Raw genomic sequence first — 16,479 nt, forward strand, 5'->3', positions numbered from 1 at the left:
CATTTTTTTTTTTCCTCCATGGTCAGGATGGCGGGAAGGACTGGTGTTTGCTAATACGGAGCTGTAGTGTTCTTGCGCTAATTCGTTTTTGTTTTTTAAATGACCTAAAAGTCGTCATCAGTATGAATGGTTTTAGAGCATTTTGTCCGAAAGATCTGCGTGGGTTTGAATGGACTATGTGGTACGACATCCGGCAACGCAGAGCAAAGCCGCTTCCACAAGGCACGGGTCCTGCGGCTGTTCGGTGAGTAAAAATAAACGCCTCTGTCTTTTTGTTTCCTCGTATTGTGCAAGAACAATGTACTGTATTACGCGCATTTTTCTAATATGCTGAAGTTCAATGGAATCGTGACAGCTGATTTTGAGCTAACGCTAGGGCAGCCGAACGGCGCAGCAAGTGGGCACCGATGCTGGCTGTGTAGTCTGGCCGTGACGACCGCCGCAACTCAAAATCCAGCTACTCCCCACCTCGGTCAGAATTTTGGCTCACCTTTACATCGGCGTTTGAAATAGGCTTTATTGTCTTCCCAGTTCTTGGTGCTTCGTTGTTGTGCCTCATAACTGTCATCGCACGCTGGGAGGAAGAAATTGAGCTACAGCTCCCATTGCTCGGTTCTTCCATGGCAAGGACAGCTGCTTGCGTGCGTGCAAAGTAAATTTTCTTCCTGTGAGATACTGTGAGGTAGAGTGCGCGTTTCTGATCTCGTACAGCAAATGCTACAGGTGTTATATTGATGCTGATTACAATGATGTCTTTGCATCATGAATGAGCAGTGTAGCAACCGCAGGAGTGATCTGGCGGGGAACGATAAAAGAAATTTTGCGAATATTTCTGTATAAACGCACCATTTTTAGTACGCTTAAAAAAAACAACTACTGGCTCTAGTGGAGACCATATGCTTGTGCGGCAGTCTTCAGCTGCTTCTGTACCATATGTCTGACAACATGCATTGTGTGGCAGCCGTGTTTGGCTGCTCATTTGTGCACACTTCAATGTTTTCTGATGCGTTGCTCAAAGCCTGTCATGATGTCTTGTGACTCTGCGGTCTTGTCTAATTGCACTTGAGCTGCCTCCTTTATTTCAAGGCTATTGACCTCAGTGGTCTTATTACTGCCAACCTAAGCTCGAGCACGTATAGGCTAAGGCTCCCAGTGCCCAGCCATTATAGGAGGTCCTGCTAGTGTAGGTTACTGCTGTCCCAAGCAACTTCCCAGACAACATGAATAGGTGTGCCACTGAGCAGCAGGTCTGGTTACGTTAGCTTGTAACTGGCAACACCTCTGGTTACCACAAGTGTCCTTACCCAAATGCTTCGCACTTGCTCATTGTTCCGAGGAATAGTGTCATCAGTGCTCATTGAATGAGACAGTGGTTGTGTGTCCTTTCGTGTGCGCACCTTGGCTAAATGTGCATTCTTTGAGAGCGGTCAGCGTCCAAGAGGCCCACAAACACTTGCATGTTTCATTGAGTGTTTACCCGCCGGTTTCGGATGCACAGGACAATTCCACAGTTGGCCCCATACAACCTGACGTGATCAGCGGATCCAACAGCCTCGGGGCAGTAGCGATGGCACTCGGTTTTTGCCAACCCGGCGAGCCACCGCAATGGAAGTTGGTTGAGCGAACCAAGCGGCGTTTGGAACATTGGTGGCGCACACGACACGGTCACGCTCCTTGAAGGCTCAGGGAGTCCAAAACGTGCCACGGGCATGTATTAGGTATTTTTATTCTTTATTGTTTTGTTTTGTTACCTTCTTGGCTTGATCAAATCATATTGTATTCTCCAGCAAGTATCTGGATGGTCACCTGGGCTAAAAGCTATACGAACAGCTTGACGAAGGCCCAGGAAACCATTACATGGCAGCAGCAGACAGAACGAAATAACAATTAATGAACAATACAGAAGTGGTCATCAATAAATAAATAGAAAGCTGTCGATCTCCAGATACAAAGGGATAGCCAGCATCATCATCATCATCATTGTGAAAATATGCCAACAGTGACAGTGCCTTTCTGGAAAATTTAGCATTTTGCGCTGTGGAGGAAAACATCACATCGCTCTGTGAATTCTTTTCTGGCTTTGCTAAAAATGCACAGCTGCTCTTTAAACTTTCCAATTCTTACGTGCAGTTTAAGTCACCAAGGACTCAGAATGTTGCTGATATCAAAGAGGTGCTTCCTGGGCATCATTGTCACTTTGGCCTGGAGGTGGAATTGTGGGATCTGCTTCTCAGCGCCGCACATCTGCCACATGTAGCCAGCCTATCGTTTAATGTTGATGGGCTGCCCCTGTCAAACAGCTCGTGACAGCAGTTGTGACCACCACTGTTTAGTACATTTCAGTAACTTTCACATGCTTGTGCTATTTGTAGTTTGTGCATATGATAGTGCTTCAACGCCCAGCGATGCTGACTTATTTGTTTATCCTTTTCTGACTGTGAGTTGGGACTGTTGAATGAAAAGACATCAGCAGAATTCCATGTATGCATGGGTACTGTCAGCATCAAATGTGAACAGGCTAACTTGATCTTGAAAAGAGCACAGATAATAGCTCCTGGTGATGACATCTAGTGTTTATTAACGTTTTCACTCAGGCCTCTTCACATCACTGAAGCCAAAATCAAGTGTGCTAGAAATCAGTCTCCCTAAACTCCCATTTTTCTAACAGCCCTTCGAATGGCTGCGGCTGCGGCTTTTCCTGTTTCCTTTATACCTTTTTTTTATTTCCTTTGGTTTTTTGCTGTGAAAAATTCTTTCTTGATAAATTTTTTTCCATTTCTAATTGGATTAAACCTGTTATGCATAGTTTGCTCTGACGTCAGAGCGACCGCTATCTTTTGGTCCAGAAAGCGCTATGAAAGCCTGGGCGTTTCCCTAATCAGTATATTGCCAACCAGTTCCTGCATACACTATGGGAGCTAGCCTGCACACCCAAAGATGGCATCCATGACGTCACATACAATCTATCTGTACTTATCGGCACAGGCCAGAACGCCTTTATCCTTGAGTCTTTTGTATTAGTCCTACCACAGTATGAGTACAGGTCATTGTGCTAAGATCAGCCTTAGATGTTGGCTCACTCCATCAGAATTCTCCTTGCTACTCATAGCTAGGTTATATGTTACCTAGGAAGGTGTCCTTGCTTTTGCTCATGTCGCGTGCATTTTTACCGTTCACAAAATTTTTTTACTAAACATTTGTCATTCAAACAGTGTAGGTTTGCCAGTTCTCAGGTATTGTGGAGGTGTGAACGCCGAGTCATACAAAAGGAGGATACTGTGTACCGTCATGACAGACAAGCTGGCATCACTATTTTCTTGGTATGGGAAGATGGGAAAGAATGCCTTTAAGTACTTCATTCTGTTGAAGTGCATTGTTAGTAAGTTCTGTGAAATCATCGTGGTCCTCAAGGGAAAAAAAAATATTTGTTTCTATTTGGCATACTATGTGAAGCTATGCAGTATTACTATGGGCTGATGTGTGCAGTTCTTATAGGGATTCAGGGCAGGGTGCTTTAGTGCATTTCCACTGTCTGCTTCACACCTTTATCGGTATTACAGCTGGGTACCTTGAGCATTGCCTTCTGTTACACATGTGCTCCGCTGCTATCACTGCAAGGAATTTTGTGATAGTACTTAGGCATGTTGGTGTGCAACTAATGATAGAGAATAGCCTGATGGGCATTTAATAGTATGAATGCAGGACATATGGCAAATACACATCTAAGCAAAAAATGCGGTGGTCATATTAGAAACGTCAGTCATTGTAAAAGTTCTAAGACGGACAAGAAACCAAAACAGAGCTCTGTAGCAACAATGAAACAAAAATACACTGTGATACAAAAAAAAGATAAAAGAAGTATCATTTGAGAAGATGTTTCCATAGTTAACCTTGAAAGGGTCAGAGGTGTCTTGAGGTATGCCTGTGATTACTAATATTCTTATACAATGTGCATTAAGGTGATCTACTGCAAAAAAAAACACAATACTCTGTGGATGTACGAGATTCACGTTTTGGGCCTCTGCTTTTCATATGAATTACCTCAGAAGCAGTGAAATTTTATGGGTGGTTCCTGGCTCTTCATGAATTCTGCGCACTGTTGTGGCACCTCACAAGACAACAGTAATGACTTCCAGAATTCTGTGAAAATGAAGAAATCGATGCCATTGTCAAAAGTAAAAAGAATATTACATTCAAAGCGCGTTAATCCGGCTAAATACGTCTCTGCATTCCATACAATTTCGCCTATAGTGAGGCAGCGCTGTTGTCGTGCTGGCAAACTTGAGCTCAGGTTTGCTATAAGACAAAGGCATGAAGAGGAAGTGAGCAGGATGGGTGCTTTCCTTTTCATGTATTTGTTATATCAGCATTTCTTTTATTTTTCAAACAGGTAATGAACCAAATAGGTCAACAGTATATCTTGCTGAAGTATCTTGGAGCATGCTGAGGTCACTTATGTTCGCCATTCCTAGTTTCTGCGTGTATATATGAAAGTCATAAAGTCAGGCGTCTTGATATGAGAATGCGTGAATGTTGACTTCCTTAAAGTAAGCCTATGGAACGGGCCATTTGCACAATATTTTCAACATTTACTACAACCAGTGTGAACTTTGTTCAGTGAAATGTGTAGGTCAGGGGTTGCTTCCAGAGATCACAGCATGGGCAGTGTACATTGATGCTCAACCTTTACATCTGCAAGAAAATGTGAACTCATGTGAAAATCATTTGTTTTGTTATATCTATAACCGTTGTTAAACAACAAACCTTTGTTGGCGCTAGTACCAGGCCAGCTGCTTTATCATTTTAGCAACAAAGCTCTTATGAAAAAGCCAAAATCTGCCGGCAAATTTTCTTTTCTCTTTCAGATGCTGCCAAAGGGGTGTACAACTGCAGTGACATTGCTGCTGCGATTGCTATCAAAGAATGGCTGTGCCACACCCCTGCAAGGTAGCGAGAGGATTTGGGAAAGGTGGGTTCAGTGAAGCTCTCCTGGGTGTTTATCAGTAGCAAGTGGTAGTTATATGCTCATAAATAGGCTGAATTTAACTGTGCCCTGTTTTAAAAAGAGCTAGTTGGTAGATTTTATTTTTACCTCATGCTTGAAGAATATAGAACAAGCACAACAAAACACACGAAGCACAATGCCATCATTACATTACACTGTAACATACAGTTCATGCATGGTAGGTCAATGTTGGTAGGTGGGAAATGGTTCATGTGGTCGATGGCTGGTGTCATTTACTTTAACATATAGCATTTGCCAGGTGGAACTTTCTTTGTCTTTCAAGGCTGTGGACATGGTACTGACCAAGCAATATTCATGGCCAGGGCATTCATGAGCTACATCACTCCATGCTGCATTTCTGGCCACTTTCCTATTTGCCTTAGATAATGCATGCATACACCTGACCTCCCAAATTTAGGTCTAACAGAAGCCAACAACACATTTTCAATAGGAATGTTCAGAGCCCCAACCACATTAGTGCATGTATATGAACTATCCTTGCCTTTACTGGCACAGTAAGCCTGCCAGCTACCAAGTACCGAAGTGTTCTGACACTGGGCATTGAGCACGTCATCCCTTTCTCTCCCTTCAATGTTTGCCCGTTACGTACCATATGTTACACTGCAGTGTAATGAAATTATTTGATGCAGTGCTGTGACTCTCACTTTTTTGTACTTGTCCAGTCTATCTAAAAGTGATGCCCTGCTGAAGTGCTGTAATATAATTCCGCTGCCACTCTGAGACTGTGGCAGTTGTTCAGAAAACTGACTGATTTCCTGAAGAATGCCAAAAGCAAAAACCACCGAAACCAAGGGGGAATTTTCCGTTGTTCGTTTTTAAAATTATTTGTGGGTTTTATCAGTGGGAAATTTATAGTGCAATTAATTTGGTTTAAACATCATTCATTACAAAGTAGAAGAAAAAACAACCACACGCTGTCAAGGGAACATGAACCCATGACCTCTAAGTTATGCATCCTGTGCTGTACCAACTCGGTAACAGTGACGGCTTTCCAATCTTTTACTTTTGGGGTATTTATGTTGCATGCGATCTAACTTTGAGAATGATCACCAGCACATCCTCGTCCATAGCAGCGGACATAGTGCGGCCTGTATTACCGCGGGTGTCGCATGGAACGATTCTTTGCGGCTGCATTTCGAGCAGAACCATGTTTGCTGGAAGTATAACCCGAGGTCGTCAAAGACACTTCTTAATTCTCACTCCGGTCATTCCAAATTGGTAAAAAATAGCATTATCAGTTCCTGCTTGCGAAGTGCTTTGACCAAGTCCTGTCATCACACCATTCAAGATAGCTTCCAGACCCAGTTGTCTAGGGTTAAGTTTGCTGGATATCAAGACCAGATGATAGCAGGGGCGTGTTCTCGTTTAATTCAGCCATTAAAGCGTCTGGCCACTCCGCTTACGGCAGACGTCCAGCCTGAAAAGAAGAAATTTGCCGTTTTGCCATATGTTCACCGCGTCTCCCACGGACTAAAGAACGTAGCAAGTAGGTACAAAGTTGGCGTGTTCCTTACAGCCCCCGTCAAGCTCAAACAGATTTGCCCTGCCATTGAAAGAAAGAAAGAGGCCAAGGAGAAAAAAGAAGGATGTGGCGTTGCGCACAGGGATAAGTTTGTGGCCTGTAAAACATGTGTCGTATACAGTGTACCCCTTTCCTGTGGAGCGCGTTACGTTGGTCAGACAGGGCGTTGCCTTAACAAGCGCCTACAAGAGCACAGGAACAACTTAAACAATGGTGATGACCTTTCGCATTTGGTCAAACATTGTCTAGAATGTAAAGTCATGAAAAAGAAAAAGAAAAAATGCACTGCATTATTCAATCAAACCCGTGTGCTATACACCAACAGTGATCAGACGACACGAGAAGTTGTCGAGGCTTTTCACATCGCAGGGGATCAACTCAATTGCGTCAGCAAACCTTCTGTGTTCCTTTGCGATAGGGAGATGAATTATCTCGGGAGCACCTGACGAATGTTGCGTTTCATGGTTTTTAGTTTTTTGTGTTGTTTTTTCCCTTTGATTGTTTCTTCATATAAGAAGGTTTCATTGAATAAACCTTTTAGTTGCGAGTCAGCGCTTGTCCTGTTTCCCTTCTTTTCTTGTCCCTTGTAGTTCGCGCTGTTCAAATCATGAATATCTACCAACTCGCCCAAATGAACGTTTTGCTAAACCATATTTCTTATGCAACGGGCTCTTTTCACTGTCCTAACATTTCCTTCTACAACCCCGCGTTGCTCGCGCCGCTCATAGCCATTTGTGTATGCCAAGCAAGGAAGGCATCGTGGTATGCGAGACTCGGCTCAACACCTCCAGAACTCGTGGTTACCTTTGGGTTCCTTCAGCCGTCCTCAGGACATAGCCGAAGGTTGTGCCGCATCCTGGCCTCGGAGTCGTGGAGACAAGTCCGTCACTTCAAGGACTGTCTGATTGTTTCCTGCGGGCGCATCTACGGTAGTCAGCGCATGGGCCGTGCCTACCGTGGTTGGTGTGCCACATCTGATCGTCTCACCGAGTTCCTCTGGAACAATGTTCGTCCTCGACTACCGACCAAGAATAAGAAGAGCGGCTTACAAGAAGGCAAGGTTTTCTCTTTTGTTGACCAACAGATTCCCGAGAGCATCAGCAGCGTACTCAAGCTAGGCCCGAAGCATGCCTTTGAACCCACTCTAGACAAGGCGGAAAAGCTCACCCTATCAAGGTCAATAGCCAAAAAGGTGGAAGAAAATGATAGGCCCCGTTGCATTACAGAGTGCGTCGAAGTCCTAGAGCGCACCATGACAAAAGCAGCCAAACGCAATCCAGTCGGCACCATAGCGAAGTGGATGTGTTCAAAGGACCTAAGGGTCCTGTTGTCTGACAAGGAAGGCTGTTTTACCATCTTTTCTGAAAGCCAATTCCAAGAAAAAGCCCTTGCCGCGGTCATGAAGCACTTCGAGTTGTCTCCGCTGAAAGAGGCCAAGGTCAAGGAGCAAGGCGTCTCCCTTCTGAACACTCTCGGCCTCGAACGCTTGGCCAAGCAGGTTGGGCAGTGCAAGAAATTGCACCTGGACATATTTTTCACCGCGAAGACGCATAAAGTTGATGTACCCTTCAGAGCGATTGTATCGGAAAGGAGCACATGGCAACACCACGTGTCAAAATTTTTGCAACGGCATCTTTCGTCCTTGGATGCATTCGACCCTCTCAAGATCCCCAACTCCGACGCCCTCGTTTCCTTCTTGAAGGAGAACAACCCGAGTGCCTGTGCAGCCTTCAGTATCGATGTCACAGACCTGTATTATAGCCTTCCACATGACTGCCTGTTAAAGCGTGTGAAAAGGTATATTACAGATGATAATGACGAAATGGCGTTCGTAACACGATGCGGGATGTCTGTGGAAAACTTCCTTGAATTGGTACGGTTTTATTTGCATTCCACTTTCATAGGATGGCAAGGCAAGCTATTTGCGCAGAAATCAGGAGTATGCATCGGGTCCAGCGTCGCCCCTGTCTTAAGTGACATTTTTCTGTTGTACGTTGACAGGGATCTGGAAAAGAACCTGTCTGGCCTACATCTCAAGACTGTCAGATATGTCGATGACTATCTTATTTTTGTAGAACGTGGGCGTTTTCCGGCTCGAATGGTTGACATTCTAAAAGTGTTCAGGGAGTGTGGGTCGGGGTTACAGTTCACGTTTGAGGCACCAGTTAACGACGAACTGCAGTTTTTAGACGTGCGGCTGCATTTCGAGCAGAACCATGTTTGCTGGAAGTATAACCCGAGGTCGTCAAAGACACTTCTTAATTCTCACTCCGGTCATTCCAAATTGGTAAAAAATAGCATTATCAGTTCCTGCTTGCGAAGTGCTTTGACCAAGTCCTGTCATCACACCATTCAAGATAGCTTCCAGACCCAGTTGTGTAGGGTTAAGTTTGCTGGATATCACGACCAGATGATAGCAGGGGCGTGTTCTCGTTTAATTCAGACATTAAAGCGTCTGGCCACTCCGCTTACGACAGACGTCCAGCCTGAAAAGAAGAAATTTGCCGTTTTGCCATATGTTCACCGCGTCTCCCACGGACTAAAGAACGTAGCAAGTAGGTACAAAGTTGGCGTGTTCCATACAGCCCCCGTCAAGCTCAAACAGATTTGCCCTGCCATTGAAAGAAAGAAAGAGGCCAAGGAGAAAAAAGAAGGATGTGGCGTTGCGCACAGGGATAAGTTTGTGGCCTGTAAAACATGTGTCGTATACAGTGTACCCCTTTCCTGTGGAGCGCGTTACGTTGGTCAGACAGGGCGTTGCCTTAACAAGCGCCTACAAGAGCACAGGAACAACTTAAACAATGGTGATGACCTTTCGCATTTGGTCAAACATTGTCTAGAATGTAAAGCCATGAAAAAGAAAAAAAATGCACTGCATTATTCAATCAAACCCGTGTGCTATACACCCACAGTGATCAGACGACACGAGAAGTTGTCGAGGCTTTTCACATCGCAGGGGATCAACTGAATTGCGTCAGCAAACCTTCTGTGTTCCTTTGCGATAGGGAGATGAATTATCTCGGGAGCACCTGACGAATGTTGCGTTTCATGGTTTTTAGTTTTTTGTGTTGTTTTTTCTCTTTGATTGTTTCTTCATATAAGAAGGTTTCATTGAATAAACCTTTTAGTTGCGAGTCAGCGCTTGTCCTGTTTCCCTTCTTTTCTTGTCCCTTGTAGTTCGCGCTGTTCAAATCATGATTCTTTACCTGAGTTGAAATTTTCATCTGGGCACACATCTGAAGTTGAGAGCAGTATCTTCATTATGTTCATGTATGAAATCATTAACGTTTTCACTGTGGCAATGATTTTTGGAGACATAATGCGTGTACTTCATGGCCCACCTGTGGCCCACCCTTAAATTTTCTTGGGTGTGGTGTGACCCACCAGTGAGGCTTTGACAAAGCTGACTTATTGGAACCAACAGCAGAAGTCGCAAACCTGGCATATGGATTTTTCTCAGGCGCTTTGAAAAATGTGAGCTGTCCCAGAGCTTCATCACGCCACTCTATTCGTGCCATGCAGTGGGAATGCACGTGACCTACTGATGATCCATGACGCTGTGAACGTGTATTTACCCTTCTTTACAGGCCCGTTGGCTATTATTTAAGTTAGCATAAAATTCTGAACAGTGCATTAGTAACCAAAATAAGCAATAAAAAGGGAAAAAATACATGGTAAATAATATGTGAACACATGATCACTGTACAGAAGAGCATAAGAAACGACATGGAAATAATGTAATAAAATGTGCGACACAGGGTAAAACTAGAATGCACATGGAATGTACTATCATTGCGTGATATAGCACGGTTAAGGCAGACAAATCAGAGAAAAAAGGGAAATTGGAAGCATAATAGGTACACAGAAGTTAAAAAATCAAAACGGCACTTAACAGCCGCATCCAAATAAACAAAAACAGAGATGGGTACAGAGGCGTGCTAAATGACGGCTTCAGTGAAAGGTGATGGAGCGTATCTAGATTAAACAGAGAAACGATGTTTTTTTTTCAGGGTGTTCCAGAATCTGATGGCTCATGAAAGTGCTAATGAATTGAAAGCTAATGTTTCACAATATATCCTTGTAAAACTGAGGTGATTGTGCAGTCTTTGGGTATGTGGGATGGAACATGGAGGTGAAATGAACTTGGTCTATTGAAGTGTACATACTTGTGAAATATTGTTGGGAGAGTGATGTCATGGCATGTGCTTGAAGATTGCAGTGAAAGATCAGTTTTAATCTGTGTGGTGCTTGAATGGTGTAGTTATAGTTTTGTGAAATGAATCGTGCTGTTGTATTTTGATGGATTCTAACATTATTTGTCATTGGTGTCATGCAGAAAGCATTTTTATTAAATTTGCATAGAGGGAATTACGTTTCTTGCTTACCACTACAATACCCTTGCTCTTCTTGATTCATTGTCCCCAAGCTCTGATTTTGCAGTCTTTGCAGGCCTTATAGGGTCAGCAGGAAAGTCTGAAAACATGTCGCTACTGATTAAAATCAAGCCCTTCACCAAGTTATCAGCCTCTTATGTATGCTAAGAATGAACTATTTAGTTAGATCTTTTTGTACATTCTGAAAAAAAGGGGCGAAAATAAAGATAATTTAAGACTTGTATATTGTGAAACATATTGAACTGCCGTGGTGCCTCAGTGGTTATGACACTCAGCTGCTGACCCAAATGGCACGGGCTCGATCCCGGCCGCAGCGGATGCATTTCGGTGGAGGCGAAATTCTAGAGGCCAGCGTACTGTGCGATGTCAGTGCATGTTAAAGAACCCCAGGTGGTCGAAATTTTTGGGAGGCCTTACTACGGCGTCCCTCATAGCCTGAGTTGCTTTGGGATGTTAAACCCCCATAAACCAAACCTAATCTGCTTTCTGTTTTTGTATTTAGCTTGTGCAGGCCAGCACCCAATTACACAAGCCCAAGGTCAACTGAGTCGACTTTCTATGACTTCCCAGGCCAGGCCACGTCTTATCGTGTGTGCAGCTGTGCCCCGTCTGGAAGCCCACCTCTTGTAGTGTGTATATGCACTCCATGTTTGAGCCCACATCTTATCGTGTATGTGTTGGCCATGTGTGAGACCATATATCATCGCCTGTTTGTGCCTTACGTGTGTGCCTTAAAATCGCACCAGTGATGCAGTGATACTAAATGAATCAGTTTCTTAATTTTTTTGCTTGCTTGATGTATAAAATGTTTTTAAAAAGGGCTACATAATTCCAAAATGGTGATTTAATGATTATTTTATGGTGGGTGTGGTGCTTTTCTGTGTCACTGATTTATTATGGACTGTTGTGAAGACAGCAAGCTCTCTCTTTGTGTCGTCATGTGTAATATTTTTATTTTGTATGGTTTTATTGCAGAATGTTCTGAAATTTTGTTGTTAATGTCTCAGTTTTGTTTTTGAACCGCTTTGTGCAGAGAGTTAATCATTCAAGAGTTTTGTAATGTACAGTAAAACCTCGTTGACATGTTTTTAAAAATCTGCGAGAAGAAAATGTATCTGGGAAAAGGTATGATCCAAACTACCAAACTTTGAGAAATGTAACTGCTGAATGAGGTACAAAGACATTTATCGACAATTTCACTTCATAAAAAATCAATTCATAGCACAGGATCTGAACAAATCCATTTCTAGTGCTCGCAGAATTCAGCCCACGCTCGTGCTCTATTAAGCGGGGAAGTAACTTCGTAACGCATCTGGTCCGTCGATGGCAATGACGAAAGTAACCAAAATATTCTTGTCGTTTTTAGATGCTTCGCCTCTCTGCACATAAATACTGCGGAGAAGCCACCGCGGCGGCTGATTGTTGTAGAGTTTCTAAGCGCATCACTGTAGTTAGTAGATGCTTCGTCCCCTTGCCCTTACGCAGCCGCGAAGAAACCTCGGCGTTCTCTTCATGTCCCATCCCCGCAATAACGGCTGTCTCGAATGCTAGCGCGCCGTTTTTATTTTTGTTGGTGGTGGCGGTGGTAGTAGTGGTGGTGGTTGTGCTTCGCCACCTTGCATCTAGGGGTAGCAGAGAAGCCATCACTGCGGGTGACTGCCGCTGCATTTCAGCTTTTCATGTCGCATGCCCTCATGTTCGGCCCACTTGTATCTTTTTAACATGTGCATTTGGTCGATAAACGTATTATACGACCACAATTTGTCAAAATTTTAAACGCAGTAGCCGGAAAACTGTGTTATCCGGGAATGTATTAACCAGGAGAAATAGTGTCACTATATGGGACATTTTAAAGGTCTGTGATTTTGAGCGTGCGAACCGGGAAAACATGTGAACTGGGAACGTATCAAGGAGGTTTTACTGTATTTCCTTTTCTTGATGAGTTTTTCAAGCCACTCTTCTAGTTATTTTTCTAGCCATTTTTTACAGTTCTAACCTTAACAAAAGTTATAACAGTATGCACGATTCATGTCAAAGTATTTTTCCAATTACTAGTTACAGTATTTGCTTCTTTTGTTGGATGAGGTTCAATAAAATGTTGTGATAGCAACTCAAACTGATGAACTTCAATTATTTTGCGGGTGGACACCATTTTAAGCCATGCTTCAGCGCTGCCATGCTGTGCATGAAATTGTTTACAGTCGGCATTTTAGGATTAAAATTTTAAAAGCAGCGGGGCCTCTATCTTAACTTGCACTCATTTGCAAAACAATCCTTTCAGCTGATCAGGTGTAACCAAAAGGGACATTTTCAAATGGGATGCAAGTTGCTGTACAAGCTCTAACTTGTGTGCTTTATAAAGAGCTTCCAAGACGAAAACATACAGCAGAAACCATGAGTGTTGCCAATATGGGTAGTTGTCAGCTACTGGCCATTGTTATGGCCTTCAGGGTCAAATGAAAATGCGGGTCCTTGCCTAGAGTCAGCTACAGGATATATAGCCAGTGAGCATCTTTTGGCTTAGACTCGATGTCTAATAAAGGTTCACGAACATAGTCCATGGTATACAAGCCAGATTGCAGTTCCGGACGAGCTTTTAATAATCTATACTGCACATTGATACAGTGTCAGCCAGACATATCTGGCAATCCACTATAGTTATTAGTGCGTCTGGTGGTACAGAGCGCGAATGGATTCAACCGTTTTGTATTAAGTTTTGCTACCTGATTATGACGCCTAGTCCGCGGACCAATGGTGCGTCATGTAAAAGTGGCGTCACATCATGAGCATCTTTGTTTTGTTTTTGCTGCCTATAAGCAAGTTATTAGTTTGTTTGGTGGTACAAAATGCCGATGGGGTCAACAGTCGTGTTGTCTCAAGTTTTGCTGCCTAATATAATATTTTAAGTTTTATCCCCTGCAGCAACTACGGTGGAACACGGGCATTTCCTTCAATACTTGACTGTAGTACGGTCTGTCCATACGTTTCTTTCAAAACAGATATGGTTCAGTTTCTAAAACGTACAAAGTGTACGTTTTAGGTACGGAAATTTTTTACAGTGTAACTGTTACTTGTTTTTGCATTCCATAATGGACCTTTTTAAAGAAAATTTTGAAATCCGTGCTCCACTCGCGCATTGAAAATAATTTTCGAGCACTATTTTCATTCAGTCTATAAGTCCTCAAAGTCGATAAAAGCAGGATTCGTAGTACGGATTACACAAAAACATTGCATATAGCTTGTGCTCCGTGGTTTTATTTTCGAACAAAAATATAGTTCTTGGATTTTACCTTCATAGTGGAAGGTAGCTGTGAAAGTGTTAGACATTTTTTTTTCGAGACTGCAGTTTTAAGCGCTTTACAGAACATTGTTACTAGCACGTCCTCAAAACACTGTTCGCAATTTAACTTGTGCATGCGACTTACATTCATTCCATTGCATGTTCGAAAATAATGAATTACACGGACCGCCGCTACAAATAGCACTGGATTATCAGAAATGTCAGTTACTAACCTACAACATATCTGAAATATTAACACCAGCAGCATTAAAAGGCTGCTTAACATGTCAAGCTTATTCAATTGAAAAGAAATTGAAGAGCCTGCGTAAAGTAAAGAAAAGGTCACAAAGACCTGTAGATTACAATTTTATTTTTTTATATGGAGGACAATAAACAATATTTGAAACCACATTTCACGGACAGGTATTAGAGATAAGGACTAACTTGAAATCAGCACCTAAAAGTAATCAAAACGATACAATAGCAAATCTTGAAAAACAATGCAGAGTTGACTTGAAAACTTCTTCCCTACACTTCAGGCTAACTGGTGCTATCAGATAAGATTAGCTAAAAAAATGTTATGCACCAGACAATTCCAAGTGGCTAATTCCAAGTGGCTAACTTCAAGATGCAGATTACAAACTACATTAAAAGAAATACTAAACAGACACCCTAAAGCAGCCCACTAAATCTACAGCAAAATATCACAGGTATTCAACCTCTAATGTTTGTGTTTGTTCTTGAGAAATACATAGAATGAACATAACCTTAAAAAACGTATACAATACATTCAATTTAACACAATCACATAAAAAGAACACAAAACAAAACTTTACACTCAATATATGGAGGCCTATGCTCTAGAGAAAGTTTATGTGCCCCGAAAAAAATGTTAGCCACCCATTTGAAGGAGCCTGTCAGAAATAAAATGCAGCACTCATAACTTATATGGAAAAATTAGAATGCAGAAACATATGCAGACATGCTTTTCAATCTAGCTAACAAGTAATGAGTAATGCTGAAACACAAGGAATTAGTCAACCTGGTATTACGTGACTCTGCGCACTAAAGCAAAGCAAAAACACATGAGCTAAGGTCAAAGCGCTCAGGTCACAGGCATTCTCTTTGATCGCGAGAAAGGCATTCATCACCTTCACTTTAGGACGAAGTGAAGAAAAATTCCAGAAAAGTTCCCATGTCAACTGATCAGACTTAGGACTAGTAGCTTTGAGATTAAATAAGTAATTGAATTTCTGAAGACCTGTGTCTAAGCACATATTTGCTTCAAAACTTAATTCTTCACCAAATCCATTATCACCTTTTTTTTCTAATTAAAGTATATGTATAAATGCTAGCAAATGGTTCATGTGGCAGAACGGGAAGTCTATTAAAAAACAAAAAATTACAACATGCTGACAGTGCTCCCAGGAAGCTGTCCGAACTAGATGCAAAAAGATAAAAACCATGACTAGCCCATGCAGGGACAAGAAACCAGTGGGGTGATGATGCTTAGTGTCAACGAAATGTTGCTGTTCCTGTTTGTCATGTCTTTCCATGCTGTCACATAATGCGAGTACAGCATTTGTCGAAGTTTAGAGTCCAAAGAACTCGCTTCTGAGCCTTGTGCATCGCTAGCATTCCACATCTCTTGAAGGTACAGAAAATTTTGCCCTGACCACTGTAAATGTTGGGCATCCATGGATGCTCAGCGGCCTTATTACACGGCTTAGAAGCCAAACCCTTTGGCTCTGTACTTTTCGACAAAGGCTATACATCAGTTTTTCCACAGATTCATGCTGACATTGTTTTCCTTTTTCTTCGCTCGGGCCAACTGTATCATGTGAACATTGATAAGTTATAGCAGCACAGTTTGTGTTCCACTACCAGTATTCCAAACAGTACTAAAAAACTAAACATGTAAAACATGTACAGGCAGATAGAAGAGGCAGCTGTGAAGGAACGACGATGTGTTTTTAAAAACTGATGAGCTCAAAAGTATCGAAGCGTGGTTTATTTTAAGCCAAATATCTAAAACACTCTAAAGAAAGTCAGCAGATAGAATGCCTTCTTTAGATTTTCCAAACGGAACACCCAGAAGGCTGCAAACAGCAGAATCCCCAAAGAAGCGATGAGGTTTTCACTACAGGGTGATGGCCAATAAACAGGAAAACTGCGCCTTGATAGGTGAGGAGGCATGCTGTAAGTGCTTGGTCCTGCAAAATTAAAAACGAAATATCTCATTTAATTGCAACCAGTG

The 16,479-nt window shown here is 42.5% G+C and overlaps 1 long non-coding RNA gene across 1 annotated transcript; it reads left to right on the top strand.

Moving 5' to 3' along the window:
* The first annotated feature begins 2 nt into the window (after window positions 1–2).
* Window positions 3–12,259, top strand: LOC144115761 (uncharacterized). The gene is made up of 4 exons (XR_013311534.1): window positions 3–244; window positions 1,499–1,718; window positions 4,866–4,969; window positions 11,445–12,259. It is a non-coding gene; the product is annotated as an uncharacterized LOC144115761 (long non-coding RNA).
* Window positions 12,260–16,479: the final 4,220 nt, after the last annotated feature.

Source organism: Amblyomma americanum, chromosome 1 (assembly GCF_052857255.1).
Source record: "Amblyomma americanum isolate KBUSLIRL-KWMA chromosome 1, ASM5285725v1, whole genome shotgun sequence".
Lineage (NCBI taxonomy): Eukaryota > Metazoa > Arthropoda > Arachnida > Ixodida > Ixodidae > Amblyomma > Amblyomma americanum.